We start from the raw sequence: 14,035 nt of genomic DNA on the forward strand, positions 1-14,035 counted from the left end.
GCTTGCACTGCTTGTAGTACAATTATCTGACAATCTCTGTTCAGGAAAGAAACTTGTATAAAAATAAAACAGATAGATACATCTAAGGGGCAAAGTGAAGACGGGGAGGGATGAAGTGCTGGACTGAGGGGGAGAGGGCAGGATGGGGTAGGAATACCTGAGCTGATAACATCATCTCAGTTAGTGGGATGTATATAATAGCATGGTGTCAAGTACTGGCAAGTTTGTCCTGTTTAGTGACCTCCATTGTGCATGAGACACATAAAGAAGAGAGTGGTTGCAGTTGATGTGGTGGATGTTTTGTCCCTGGAGATATTCAAGGTCAGGCTGCATAGGGCTCGGAGCAACCTGCTCTAGCTGTAGGTGCCCCAGTTCATTGCAGGGGAGTTAGATTAGATGGCCTCTTAGGGCCCCTTCCAACTCAAACATTTAATTCTATGATTCTATGAATATTCAGAGAATGCCAGAATGGCTGAGGTTGGCAGGGACCTCTGGGTCCATCTGGTCCATTCAGAAGTTCCTGTTCCTGCTCAGACACCCAGAGCTGGGTGCCCAGGATCACATTCAGGTGGCCTTGAAGATCTTCAAAGAAGGGAATCTCCAGAAACATTCTGGGCAACCCGTTCCTGTCTGTGGATTCCCAGGGATTTCACTTAAATATACGAACTTGCCTTGGATGTGACCTCCACTGCTGCTAAACTCTCACTAATTTAAGGAGGACTCAGCAATTCAGAAAAGATGAAACAGGGTACTGCAGGTGTCATCACTTAGAAAGCTTTATAAATTCTTAATCTTTAAAATCAAATGTTTGTCCATCCAGTGGTGGAGAAGAAAATAGAAAAAAAAGAGATTCAAAGTAGAAAGAGGTGCTCACCTCTCTCTTCCATGAACATTTTTGCTGAAGGGCTACAAGAGCAGTGGGGCAGGGGGGCTGGATCAGCCGGGGGCGTCGGACCCCAACACCACTCCTCGAAGCATCCTCCGCCCCCAGGGGGCAGCGCGGGGCGCGGTGCTCCGGGACATCCACATCCTCGGGGCCGCGTGGCCGCAGCCGCTGGATGGCAGCATGTCCCCGCCGAGAGACCGCCGGGGCATCCGCCCTCCTCCCTCCTTCCCACCGGCAGCCAGGCGGGAGGCAGGGGTGGGGAGAAATAAAAGAGACAAAAGTTAAGTGTTTTCCTTTGCCAAAGTCCTCCTTAAAAGCAGAAGGAAAAGATAATTGCTCTGGATTGTAAACGCTCAGTGTTAAATGTCACGAAACAAAAGAGCCAACAGGCGTAGCAGGTTTTGAAGCATGGCATCCCCGAAACGTCGGGGTGGGTTGCCCACGTCTGCCTCCATCACCTTCAGCGCCTGGCCTTTTGTCAGGTGGGGGGTCCTGACACACAGACCCCTCTACTGTGGCAAGCAGGGGCAAGGAAGGACTGATTTTCTTCTAAATTGTCCTACAGAGCTGAGAGTCACAATTTGTCCTGTGGAAACACACCCTGGTTGTAAAAATCCAGCAGACCCAAATCAGTCTTGCATGCTCCAGGCAAGAAAGAAGGAAGAGGACACACAGGCCTTTCTGTAACCTTTCCTCTTCCCCTTGCTCTTAGGCAGCCTGGGGCTGTCCAGATCTCAGCGGCTTTGAGAAGAGATTAGCCAGAACACTCTGGGCTGCAGCTGCAGCTTCCTCCAGCCCCAGCCTGCCTCCAGGCTTTCCCATCCCAATGGGAGCTAGGAGCAAAACTGCTCGACATCAGCTCTATCTGAGGTCACTGCATCCTGCCAGAGAAAGACTGTGCTGGGCAGGACCCCCAGCCCCTCTCCTTATCTGCAGTTGTCACCTTTTGCTCAGTGGTGACCGCAGCTCAACCTGTTCTCCCAGACCACACAGCAAACCTGCCTTGCTGTGGGCTGATAGCAGCAGCCAGCAGGTCTTGGATATATTTATCTTGACCCTGCCCTTTAGAAAGGCATTGAGAGGGTCAGCATATTCTTCCTTGCTCACACTCTTGCCATGGCCATCTCCTTACGGGATTTTTCTGTCCACTTAGCTAGGTCATCTTCTGTCTCCAAAGTGGCAGAAAGGGGCTTTAGTGCTGTTTGAAATCCAACCCAAATTATCTTGTAATTACCATTTGTGCTTATAACAACATAAGGAATGCACTCCTTTGCCCCTGGGCACCAGTCCAGCTTGCCCCTTGCTTCTTCATCTGCTGCCATCCTCCACTCTATCAGAAGTGACTGCCAAAAGCAGGATCACGAAGGAGCCATCCTGAATTCCCCCTTGAACTCTGAAGGCTGGGGGCTGGGTCCTATGTCAGCTGCTTAAATCCAAGGGCATTAAACTCAGTTAGCTGCTGTCTCAGAGGGCAGAATTGGGTGCGATGGGAGCAGTGAATCGCCCTGTTTTCTGCAGTGCTGGTACCTCCTCATGATCAACTATCTGATCCATACAGTTCCCTGTTTGCCATCTTGCACAGACAGACAAGTGCTGAATGTAGGAATGCCCACATGGATGTCAATGTCTTGCATCACTCAGGAGGTCAGATCTGATGGCCCTAAATCTGCACAGTGTTTGGAATGTGATCCTTAGTTCAACGAGCTTGGAGGGCCTCACACACCTTTGCTGAGCCTGTAATGTCTGTGTCTCATGCTAGCAGTGATGGAGTTGATAAAAATGGCCAAATGCTGGCCTGAATGAAGTGGTATAAGTAACAGCACACATGGAAAAAGCTGATTGCTAGCTGTCATCTGCAACCGAATACAGACCTCCCCTTTGATGCACGGTCAGTGCTATCTGTGGTCAGATGACAAGAAGGGGCTCACTGATGGGCATGTGGCCACTCAGAGGAGGAAAAAGTAAATAAATCACTGTAGCACTGGTGGGGCCAGGCCAGGACAGCTGAGCCCATGGCTGAAGTAGGGCCGATCAGATAGCCCACATGCTGGGATACCCAGGTCCAGGTTGTGGACAGAGGTTGAGAAAGAGAGGGGCTGTGCAGTCAATGCAGGAGGCACAGAGATTCCAGGAGGCAGTGGTAGCTGCTGGAGGAGGATTGGGTTGTGTGCATTTTGCGCTTGGGGCATCTCCCCATCCCTGAAGACATTCAAGGCCAGGCTGGATGGGGCCCTGGGCAGCCTCATCCGCTGGGTGGCAGCCCTGCTCACAGCAGGGCAGTGGAACCGATTGTCTTTAAGGTCTCTTCCAACCTAAGCCATTCCACGATTCTGTGATTCTATGACACATGAGTCTTAGCAGGCCCAGGAGGAGAGCTGGATGCTGCCCTATAAATCCATATCTGAGTACGGTGGTTGGCTCTAGTGAAAACCTTCTGGGGTGTGGTTCAAACACTCTTCTCCCATAAAAACACAAACACACTCAAAAATGCTTCATCTGGGTGCTCTGCTTTTCTTTTTGCCCCAAAATGCCAGAAGTAGCCTCAAGGGGTAGTGAAAACTGAAAGGAAAACGTTGCAGCTTTTTAAAAATACCAGCTGCAGTTTGGAGCAGCAGCTAAAATCTAATTACAGTGCACACCCGGCGGTGTAAGGTGCCTGTGTGCTTGTTATAAAAAGCAGCTATAAAATCAAGGAAGAGTGAACAGAGGAGCATGTTTGACTCCAGGACTGCAAGATCCAACATGCTCTCAGCCCAGCCAGGCAGCTTGCTGAACAAGGGATATTTGGAGTTTCGGTCTTCTCAGCACCCTCCTTGCAGTTGTTTCAAATGAAAGACTTGTCACGATTTTTAAGCTGTGAGACATTTGCTATTTATGGAGGATCCATCTCTCTCTTCCCTGACCCGAGGTGGCCTCACAAAGTGCCAGCCTCAGCACTAAGTGGACCATTTCTATCCCATGGCCCTGCCTCACTCGTGCCAACTGGGTTGGTAGGTGCATTATAAATAGCTCTCCTAGAAAGGTGTAACAGATAAAGGTTGACATTTGCACTCCTAAGCTCCTCTGCTATTAAAATTTCTCAAATTTTGCCTGAAGAACTTGCTGAAGTCTCCCGTCTTCAGCACTGTGTTCTTAGATATCTGGAAATCAGAGCAAAGAGTTGGCAGAAGTCTTTGCTATAACAGCAGGTAAGTTAAAGAACATTAAGATAAAGAGTTTGGGAGGAAGAAAAATTGGTCTGGGTGACTTGGTATATGGCTGTTAATGTCAGTTATCAACTACTGATTTGAACCACGGTGCTGTGCTATTTTCACCCAACTGTGAAAGACTGGTTTTATTGAAATCATCTCTCCATTTCTTTGAACCTTCTTTCACACTCACCAGCCCCATAGCTCAGCATCCCCAAAACCTGTTCAGATTTCAGAGCAAGGCCCTCTTAAGTGAGAAACAACTAATATCTAATTTTGGTTATTACTCTTTGCTGCTGTTCCCTTGAAAGAAAAGTACTTTTTCATATGTAGAAAAGCAAATTTGATGTTTATACTAAGGCCAAAACTGTCTTTTAGATGCTTCCAGATGGATAGGAGCTGAGCAGAGGGTGTGAATGTAGTATGAGGATCCAGATGTTCATTCTTTGGTGGCTGTGAGGCAGGGCTACTTGATGTTCATTAGAGTGGTATCGAGGAAAAGAGCAAGGGCAAGACAGTGACTCCTGTGCCTTCTTACCTTATTTTTATTTTCTCTATATCTGCATTGTTTCTGAAATCTTGCAAAAGGAAGATTTTTTGACATTTCCACTGATGTCAGCTGATGTCAGGGTATAAATGGCGATTTAGGAGTGAAACCAGGGAAAAAACCACCCTCTAACTTTTTTTGTCCTATTTGGAAAAGGAACAAAACACAAATTACTGGTGTAAAAAATAACTACATCCTCTTGGAACCTGAGCACAGAATTCTGAGTTAAATTCCCCCAGGTATAGTACATTAAAGCACTCACTGATTTGCTTATCAAAACAAAGAATGAGTATGCACATGCCGGGGGTGGGGCACTGAGCAGTGGAGGTGTTTTCCTATGGAATGGAAACTCTGAGTTTGAGTCTGGTAGTAGATGCGTGCCAAAGACCACTCTCTTCTCCCCAACTGCTTCTGGTCCTGCAGGCTAGGAAAGTCTAAATAAGCCAAACCACGTTAGTCACATAGCCCTGTCTCCTCTTCATGCACATCAGCATTTCTAGTTTGCATGGTGCATAGGCTTGAGATTGACCTTTGACGTGCAGGCTATCATACCATGAATAACACAGCCTTGAATTATCTGGATCTGCAGTCTCCCAACTTTCCATAGAATGCCAGAATCATTGAGGTTGGAAAGACCACTAAGATCATCCAGTCCAACCATCAACCTATTGCCACCATGTCCACTAAATCATGTCCCTTAGTGTGATATCTACTTTGTTCTAGTTGTGCTTAGTAAACACTGATCTCATATTCTGGGTCTTAGTTGACATATGATTGCTTTTTACTTGTTTGTTTTTTTTTAGTTCATTTCCTTTGCTTCTGTTCCTTTGCCTGGCCCTGGCAAAACACAGAACAGACACAGAGTTCTGAACAGCCATTTGGGAAGAACTCACTGGAAGTTTAAACTAGAGTCAGAAATAAGAAGCAGATATAGTGCTCACAGTTTCCTTTGTCTCCCCAGTGTGTGTTGAATTTCAGTGGCACTTTCAGCATAGGCCATTCAGTCCACTGTAACAGGTAGGACAAGGCTGTTCCATCTTACATTTTTCTGTACAATTAAATTTTACAGGATGAAATGCCAGTCTTGTGCACAGTCCGGGATCATTGGTGCTTGCCATATATCACAAACTCTGATTGTTTGTTTCTTCTGATCACAGATAATCTAAGGACTTGGTGTTATAACAGTCCCCACTTTCTATTTCACCACTGACCCAGTTTGGTAATTACAACATTACTGAATCACTCTTGTGTTTGGCAATGGATGTCATATCTTTGAGTGATGAGTAGCCCCAGATGTTGTGTTTCACTTTATTTAACATGAACTCATGTGAATTCAATAACATCTAATCTACCGAGCACTGAGTGAATCATGCAGAACAGTTTGTAAAAATCCTAGATATAGCTTCAGAGTACGCAAGCTATTTTCCTGGAAGAAGTTGCATAGAATTTCATTTGCTGCATGAATCTAATAGGTAGGAAGCTCTTCATGTATGATATATTGTTTCTCTGGGATTTTTAACGTGTTGTGTAAGTCTGCTGATGCAATATGACATTATTAAAAAAAAAAAAAAGAGAGAGAGAGAGAAAAGGAAGTTATTTTTATCCTGAATGGGTTTACTTGGAAAAAATTAGTACCAACATACTCTTCTTGTATAGCATCTCCAGCTTATTTTACGTTGCTGAACACTTCAGCTGGTATGCTCTGACATCAGAGCATATTCAGCCTCGCAGGACAATTTAGCAGTTGCCCTGAGAAGATCCTTTAGAGAAGAGAGGTGGTTCATGGAAAAATATCTCATTCTCCACAGAATGAGCTTGCCTTAATAGAGACCGTAGAGAGCTCAGAGTGAGAAAGAATGTCCAGGATATTTAGCAGCATTCTGTGTCTTGGGGCAACACATTATATTAGAGAGTGGTCCATTTCCTACACTGTACTGTAAGTGTTCAGCAGTGACCACAAACAGTGAAAGTCTAGTTTGTTTGGTTTTCCTGATGATTCAGGGCTTGGGGCTGTATCTTTTACTTCTGTTATAACTCTTCTTTTTTTTCTTTTCTTTTCTTTCTTTTCTTTTCTTTTCTTTCTTTTCTTTTCTTTTCTTTTCTTTTCTTTTCTTTTCTTTTCTTTTCTTTTCTTTTCTTTTCTTTTCTTTTCTTTTCTTTTCTTTTCTTTTCTTTTCTTTTCTTTTCTTTTCTTTTCTTTTCTTTTCTTTTCTTTTCTTTTCTTTTCTTTTCTTTTCTTTTCTTTTCTTTTTTCTTTTCTTTTCTTTCCTTTTCTTTCCTTTTCTTTTCTTTTCTTTCCTTTTCTTTCCTTTCCTTTTTTTTTTTAATTATTTTTTTTAATAGTGTAAAATCATCCCTTACTGAGATATCGCTTCTACTTTAAAAGATGCAAAGATGACCAACGATCTTAAATGTCTGCCTGTCAAGCCCTTGCTCACAAAGTCTCTCTAGATGCTGTATTTCATGTGGTCAGAGCCAAGTAGCCAAGACATATTTAATCTCCATCAAAGTTGCAGGAAAACATAAGCTCCCTTTCAAATGGGAGCACGGACCCAATTATCCTTTCCTCTCTGCTCCCTTCTTGGTACCTGCATTGAAGCTGCTTGATGTCAAAGCAGGATTTGAGGAACCACTGTAGAGTGACAAAGTTTTGGTTTGGTCATTATGTAGGTCATCTTTTCCATATTGCTTCAGACCTTTGAACTAAAGAAGTCACAATCATGTTATTTCTGAGAAGCGCTGTGCTGGAATCCCGTTTTCCCACCATCATGGCATGTATTGTTTCAGAGAAGGAACAGAAAGCTGCCAGAAGCTGCCAGGTGCTCTCACTTTGGAAGACAAGTTTGAGGGACCAATTGTCTTCTAATCACCATTGAGGCTATTGGTCAGTTTCTCCCTTGGCTACACGGATGTACATGCTTCAAGCAACTGAGCAGACTCTGCCATTTAGAAACAGAAATCATTTTTAGAAGTGGCAGAAAACGTATCAGCTCCTACCTGAGTAACAGGGCATGATTTCTCAATGAAAATACTTTTAAAATAGCCAAGGAACATAGGCAGAACAGACAGGAACAAAGCTTGTCTGCGAGGTACCAGACTGGAAAGCTGTCACATTAGTGCTAGCTACTATCTCAGCTTTCATACAGCTTCCATCATAAATGTTTAATTTAGTTTTTTCTTCGATTACATTCTTGCATGGATAGACAGGGAAAAAATGTCAGACTTGCAACGTACTTCGACATGTTAATATCCATGGGATAAAAATCTTGGAGGAAGCCTCTCTGGAGCAAGTGTCTTCAGTAAGTAACTAAACTGATGAGCTTTTAAAGAATTAATGACTTCATAAAGCTGTTTTTCTGAGGTTGGCTTTTGATATTTTATTGGGATCTCTTATGTATTGTTTTGGTTCCAAACAAGCTACATTCAAAGGCAGATAACTATAAAATTTTTAAATGATATTTCAGAATACATTGCAAATATTATGTCCTTACCTTCCTAGAGATAGTGTTCTGGTCCAGTTGATGAGGGAACAAAAGGAACAGAAAAAAACAGATTGCTGAAATGGGAATAAGAGCCTTATAAGATATAGAACACAAGTGATGCTTTAAGTTAAAATCCTCTGTCCATACCAAGCTCCTCTAGGAAATATAAGGGCTCCAATTAATTTTGAATATTCAACACTTATTCTGAAAGATCTCTCCAGACCATTCTTTGAAATTAAAGGTCCAGGACTTACACAGAGTCACAGAATCATTAAGACTGGAAGAGGCCATATAGTCCACCTCTCCACCTACCACCAATATTGTCACTGTGTCCCTCAGTGCCCCATCTTCACATTTTGTGAACACCTACAGGTTTAGTGACTCCACCACCTCTCTGTGGAGCCTCTTCCAATCCATCACCACTCTTTTGGACAAGAAGCTTTTCATGATATCCAACATGAACCTCCCCTGCTGCAACTTGTGACCATTCCCTCTCAATCTATTATGTAATAATCTGTATTTTCCAAATGCCTATATGTAATTTGCACTGGTTATTTGTGTCTCAGTCCGTCACACAGGAAGATGATAACTGTGACACTGAAAGCAGGCTGCTCTGTAGTAGTGAACTGTTTGTCTCATTTGATGTAGTTTGGTCCAGTCAACTACAAGGACAGTCTCACAAATCCCTGGATGTGCAGGAATTTGCAACTTACCTCCAGCCATTCTTTTGCTGTGGAGCACATAAATCTTCTCCTATGCTCAAATTTTCTTAAAAGTAACCAGCCTATTTCTCACCTATTCCACTATCTACCTATTCGATACAGACAGACTGAACAGCTCTCTCTTCTATTTAGGTAACCCTTAACACTTCGGTACAGAGAAACAATATCACCCTTGCTTCAAAAAATATCATTCTGTATGGTAAGATGCCTTGAAGACCAATAGTAATTATGATAGTCAGAAATGAAAGGACTGTGAAAATGTATATCCATCCTTCATATGAACTCATGCTACCTTTACTTGGCAACCCTGGAGATTGCATAGATTGCCTTATTTCTTTTTTTATTTCTAACCCACTGGATTTATCAGAATGAAATATGAGTGAAATGCTAGAATTCAGGCCTCGCAGATTCCATCCATACTTCCCCCTGTTCAGGAGATATCTCCCACGTATTATAATTATTCTGCTCAATTCCATCACACTTCCAATTTCTACTCCTAGTAATACAACTCACCTTCAAAGTACACAGTGACAAGGGCAGTTCATGAGGACAGCTGGGCTCAGTGAAGACATCTTTGCTATGTAAGCTTAATTCAATGTGCATAGAACTGGAAATGCTTTTCTGAAGGAGCTAGGGGTAGAGCTGCATCCTACACTATGTTAAATAAAATGCAGAATCTGGACCTTCAATTCTGTTCACCTCAAATTTTGGACATGGAAAGTAAAATGATGGTATGATTTACTATTTTCTTATAACTGAATTGCATGCACCAGGAGAGAAGTATAGAGAGAAAATTCTCACTTGCTACACCAGAGGCTTCATTATTAACATTTCAGTGAATAAAACAATGATTACTACAGAAAGCAATTAGGTAATGCCCACTGCAATGGGGAAAAAAAAAAAAGCTGACAAGTTTCACGTAGTTTGAGCCAACTCATTTTGCTTCACAAGTGGGACACTCTAAAGTTATATATGGCTGGCTCCCATTGTGCAGCTAATGAAAGATCATTTTTAATCAATAAACAAATAAATCAGTTGTTTTCATGCATACGTTTCTTTTTCCTAATCCAGTGACATAGTCCCAGTCAAGAAAGGCCAGGTGTGAGAAGAAAAGAGATTGTTCTTGACTTCTTAGCTGAGGGCTTTTTCTTGGGCAAGGCCAAGGTGCCTATAGCTGATGTAGGTAAGATCACAGTTTCCATGCTTCCTGAACAATGCTGCACTTAAGTCTCTAATACCAAAAACTTTTCTTAGCAATGCATTTCAGTTTGTACATCATGGAAGAGATAAGATTTTCAATCTAGCTTGCTGGCTGTCTAGTCACACAATTAAGCATTTATTTCATTTTTGACCTTGGTCTACATATGTACTTCCATCGATATGAAACATCGAGGTATGGCCAAATTAGGGATCTCTTCCAAATGGTCTAGTTCAATCAGAAGTCATGGATTTGTTGCAATTGTTTCTGTTTGAAGTTTTATGCTGCATGTGATCCAAGCAGTCATAGATTGTAATGGTACTTTCTGGTCTTAAATCTGCTCATTCCTCCTCAGTCACTCAATTTCTTACAGAAATGTCTCAATCTTTTACTTTTCCTAACAGTCAAAAATTGGATACAATTGAATCCTTCTATCTTGAAATGTAAATTTTATATGTATATATATTTATATCATGTATGATTTATGCTCAAAAATCATACTCCAGATAAAGTATAGACATTGATCATTATTTTTTGAGCAATTGCTTATAAATTTAGTAAGCTGTCTGCCTTTTTATACTTTTCAGTCTGTTCTCGTTACAGACATGGCAGAAGGCTTTGTAGTAAATTTGGAATTTGCTGAGTGAGAAAATGAAGATTTATACAAAGCTAAATTGAACAAATGGTGAATAATTGATTTAACTGACCTGACAGCTCACACTGTGCTTGTAAATAATACATAACTTTTTACTATTCTGATAATTTAGTATTCTGTGCTTCTAGATTTCTTTCAGTAAGTTACCATAAGGAGCAAATGATCTTTGACCACCCTAAAAAGGCAAAAATATGCTTACTAAGAACATTCTGGCACCCAGGTTGTAGATAGCAATAGACTGATATAGTGCTGATGAAGCACCTTCATAAAGATTCTCTGCCCTTTTGCCTTTTGTCTCTAAAGCACTGTTTGTTAGATAGCCCCAATATAACCATTTCTTACTATTCTGCCAGCCACCAGCTCCTGGACAGGCTCTGTAAAAATTTACGTAGCATCACTGTGGTGAACAGGATCACAGTGACTTGTAACAACAAATGCAGGTGCCTGTTCTGCATTTCCTTTTCTTTCAGTGTGTAAGTCTGAACCCTTCAACAAATGCATAAACAGAAGCTGTTGTTAAACTGGTTCTGAAAGTACACATGCAATTGTAAGTTGATATATGTGTCTGATAGCTTCATTGCCTTTACTATTCAGTAACTACTGAAATAACCTGTACAATAGAAGCGTGAAAGGCAACCACTAGGATTTGGCAGCTTTCCATACCCCCCTTGCAGGACAACAGCCAGTTACAAAAAAGTACAGAGCAATGGCGAGCTTAGCCTACTTTTTATTCAGAGGATCACAGGATTAGAGGATTGTAGGGGTTGGAAAGGACCTCTGGAGATCATCTTGTTCAACCCCCTGCTAAAGAAGGTTCCCTACGCAGGAAAGCATCCAGACAGATTTTGAATATCTCCAGAGAAGGAGACTGCCACCTCTCTGGGCAGCCTGTTCCAGTGCTCTGTTACCCTTAAAATAAAGATTTTTTATGTTCCAGTTTGTGTGCATTGCCCCTTGTCCTGTTTCTGGGTGCCACTGAAAAGAACCTGGCCCCACTCAGTTGTCTCCAGCCTGTTAGATACTTGTAAGTATACATAAGATTCCCTTTCAGTTTTCTCCAGGCTGAACAGCCTTAGGTCTCTCAGCCTTCCCCATAAGGAAGCCCTCCAGGGCATCCACTGGACTCTCTAGATGTTCCCTGTATTTCTTGAACTGAGGAGCCCAGACCTGGACACAGTGATCCAAATGTGGTCTTCCAGGGCAGAGGAATGGGGGAGGAGAACCTCCCTCAACCTGCTGGCTGCAAACTTTGTAATGCACCCCAGGATACCATTGGCCCCCCTGGCCACAAGAGCACACTGCTGAGTCAACCTGCTGTCCACGAGGATGTTATTCAAATCTGCCTGCTCACCACTGAAATACGTCCACTTGGATATGGCAGTGCAACAGGGAACATAAGAATTAAAGAAACAGTGATACCACAACACCTGTCGGAGTGGCCAGCTGAAAGCTCTGAGAACTGCATACTGCCCATCAATCCAAAAGAAAATTCTCAACAAAGCCAGTGGGAAGCACAGACTGTTCCAAAGCTGGACTACAGTTCTCACTTTTGGAGAGAAGGATAGTATGTATTACCGTTTTGCTTAATCCTTTTTAACATCATTGTGGAAAGTTACAATTAGCACATTCTAGCTGAGAGCTGAAGCACACACATAGCTAAGAAATGTGAAATTATGATACCCAGTGCAATTTTAACTGAAATTGCTGTACCCCTTTCATTTTAATACTGTATCATTTTTATGCCTAAAGGTTTGTGTGCAGGGTGGCTGAGTTATAGTAGCTGCAAAAAAATTTCTGGGCTTGATTCCAGCTGCTTTCTCTGAAAGCAGAAGACACCATTCTCTTCTCCATCAGACGATTTGTGTGGGAGGATCTACCTACTCTCCATAATGTTCATTCTGACTTCTGAAATTTATCCAGTCTAAGAGTGTGAAAGACCCAAAGTAGGTGTAACATTTGGCATGTGCCTAAGTAGTCTGGCAGAGAAGGATGACGGGGACCCACACAGAAGGAGCTGTTTCCAGGTTTCATCCCTGTGCTACAGCCTCTGTCCTACTTGTCCTCAGGCAAACTGGGATCTGACAGATAAGTCATACAGCAGAAGAGAGGATGTTGCGTGGTGTCAGATAACTGTGTGAACTCTACTCCTAAGAGTGGTGAAGGGAATTCATTGCACAAGTCTCACCTTCAGAGCTCAAGACCCAGTCAATCCTCATATTTTAAGGTTCCTCCTTTTCTCTTTTTGTGTTCCCAGCTTGCCAGTTCTTTTCTTCCCCACTCCAGCATGAATAAGGTTTTATTTTAAACACTCACACATGGAAACCCCTGAGAGGAGGAGAAGAAAATTAGGGATTGCAGAGTTAGTATCTGCACTCAGTGACACCAATTTGGTGCTGATAAAAGACGGAGCATCTTAGAAATTAGAATCACCATATTCATGACATGCCACATCACTTAACTTTTATTAAATGGGACTGAAGCTTCACAGGTGGGGCCTACAAGACAATCACATTTTATGTTAGATGGATGAGGAGAAGGAAGGCAGAAGGAGATCTGTAGGACCCTGTAGACACCCACAGATACTCTCTGCAGTACTCTGCAAACTGCCAAGCAAGAACTTCCCTCTCACAGCATGTTCTCAAGGGAAAGTCCATCAGAAATCAGTATGTCTTTTGCCTTTCCTTTTATCATAGGCTGGGTCAAGTAGATTGGGCAACAGACACGACAGTTGACTATGCAGTGATGAATTTTTCGTGCAGATTTCCCAGCAAAGATTAACAAAATATTCTGGGTTTGTTGCAACAGCAAAGATTAACAAAGTATTCTGGGTTTGTTGCAACAACCTTCTATTTTATGTACATACCTGACGTTCTCCAGTCCGCCCCCTTGTATAAAGATTTATGGTCTTCTTACAGGAAAGTGTCACTGTCTTGTTACCCCATGTTCTTCTTTGTATCTGATTTCCTGCCTGATTTTTAGGCTCTCTGTGAAGGCAGTTCTCATAGCAGCATGACCAGCAGTAGCTGCTGGTAGGCTCTGGTGTGAGTTGCATGGGTCTAGTCCAGAGTTAGATCTGGGTGAGTAAATAGTCAGGCTTGTTTTTCTAGGATTAGGTTTTGCTTTTATCTTGTAGGTGTTTATGTTTCCTGATGCCATATTTGCAGGCAGGAGAGAATGAACAAAGTCCAGATCCTCTGGACTCTGACCCCAGAGGAATGGCCACTTCCCCTTTACACAGCAAGTTCACTGCAGCCCAGTATTCCCTTCCTTCCCCAGCACCAGGGACAGTGTGCGCTATTCTGACAAAACAGATGTTTTACCTAAAAGCTTTTGAGCCTTACAAATGAATCCCAAATG

The 14,035-nt window shown here is 42.6% G+C and overlaps 1 long non-coding RNA gene across 2 annotated transcripts in view; it reads right to left on the reverse strand.

Annotated features, from left to right (window-relative positions):
- The window catches only part of LOC107052792, a 30,450-nt gene extending 16,729 nt beyond the window's left edge, over positions 1 to 13,721 (reverse strand). Inside the window, exons 1-4 of one of the 2 annotated variants that reach the window (XR_003074063.3) lie at positions 13,542 to 13,721; positions 12,864 to 13,003; positions 4,613 to 4,764; positions 875 to 1,110 (exon numbers count right to left, since the gene is read on the reverse strand). This is a non-coding gene — a long non-coding RNA (uncharacterized LOC107052792). The remainder of the gene's footprint in view (positions 1 to 874; positions 1,111 to 4,612; positions 4,765 to 12,863; positions 13,004 to 13,541) is intronic. The other variant, XR_003074061.3, reaches the window with a different exon arrangement.
- Positions 13,722 to 14,035: the final 314 nt, after the last annotated feature.

The sequence above is a fragment of the Gallus gallus genome, chromosome 2 (assembly GCF_016699485.2).
Source record: "Gallus gallus isolate bGalGal1 chromosome 2, bGalGal1.mat.broiler.GRCg7b, whole genome shotgun sequence".
NCBI lineage: Eukaryota > Metazoa > Chordata > Aves > Galliformes > Phasianidae > Gallus > Gallus gallus.